This window comes from Chenopodium album, chromosome 27, assembly GCF_948465745.1.
Source record: "Chenopodium album chromosome 27, dcCheAlbu1.1, whole genome shotgun sequence".
Classification (NCBI taxonomy): domain Eukaryota; kingdom Viridiplantae; phylum Streptophyta; class Magnoliopsida; order Caryophyllales; family Amaranthaceae; genus Chenopodium; species Chenopodium album.
The window spans coordinates 21,063,805-21,065,114 of NC_137860.1; the positions used below are offsets into that span (position 1 = coordinate 21,063,805).

The following is a 1,310-nucleotide window of genomic DNA, read 5'->3' on the forward strand; positions in this document are numbered from 1 at the left end:
TTTGATATTTAATGGATTTGTTATTAATCATGTTAGTATCATGCCTAGGATCTTGCTAATCACTACCACAATATTGCTAATTAACAATGGTTCAAAATAGCAATAGATAACGGTCAACAACCGTTGTAGATGAAATCGTTGTTGTAGAGGGTGGTATCATGTAACAACGATTACTCTAACCGTTGTTAAATGTATGGTGTTAACAACATTAGACTACCCATTTAACCACTGTCAATATTGATATTCTAACCGTTGTTCATGTGAATAGTTTGTTTGTTGTTAAAGTAAAGATCTTGAATCGTTGCTGTTAATTAACTAAGAACTTAATTATTTGACTATCTATACAAACACAACTAAATTTACACAACCAAATGGATTGTATATATATAAAATAAAAACTAATAAGTTTCACAGTGTCCATTGTAATAGAAAAAAAAAATAGGAAGCATTCATAATATTAACTTTAACAATTTGAGAAAAATTAAACTAATAAGAAATCTAAACATAATGATTTGTCCACCAATTAGTTTTAACTTCCTAAATCAACTAGCAAAGTAGAGAATGTGGCGTGCCAACTCAGTTTTCACTTCATCAATTTGCTCTGTGCTATAGTTGGGCCATAAACAATCTGAAAAGTACTGCACATATTGAAAAAAATCTAATCAATAATCAAAGCAATAGTTAATTTTTAATACAAACAAAACATTACAATAAATTTACCATTTCCGGAATTTGTGGTTGGTTATGAGTAATGATATCTCGCATTAACCTTAGGACATAGTAACCACAACCTACACCATTAGTCTGACGAGGACACTGCATAAAAATAAGTAAAATAAATAGAGCAGAAAGACATAACAATGATTCCAACTTACTTATATAAGACAAGCTATAAGAAATTTGGGTTAGATTAATTAGTATCCTACGGAGTAAGGCACTTAGGCAGTAATGACTATCTTTTCTAAATAAAATTTAGATTCATCATTTGTTTCCTTTTTTTTTATTAAATTTTTGGTTATAGATATCACATAATCTTAAACAAACACAAAAAAAATGCAATCTAAAAGCTAGATATTACAAGTTTATCAACATGAAAGGGATATGCAAATAAGTACCTGATATGCAAAAAAATTTACACAACAGACTTTTGCTTTGGAGCCCCACCCTAAAATGCAACTTTCCAATAATTTTAAGTCTAAGCTTGATTTTGAAAAGAAACCCAATTACCTCTTTTGAATGATACAAAAGGAAATGATAAATGAGCTTTTTTTTTGTAGTCTTTTAATTTATCTTACAAATGAATTATATAG

The 1,310-nt window shown here is 28.6% G+C and overlaps 1 long non-coding RNA gene across 1 annotated transcript; it reads right to left on the reverse strand.

Annotated features, from left to right (window-relative positions):
• Positions 1 to 385: 385 nt before the first annotated feature.
• Positions 386 to 787, reverse strand: LOC145619121 (uncharacterized). The gene is made up of 2 exons (XR_014108093.1): positions 721 to 787; positions 386 to 638 (listed from the first exon to the last, which is right to left on the reverse strand). It is a non-coding gene; the product is annotated as an uncharacterized LOC145619121 (long non-coding RNA).
• Positions 788 to 1,310: the final 523 nt, after the last annotated feature.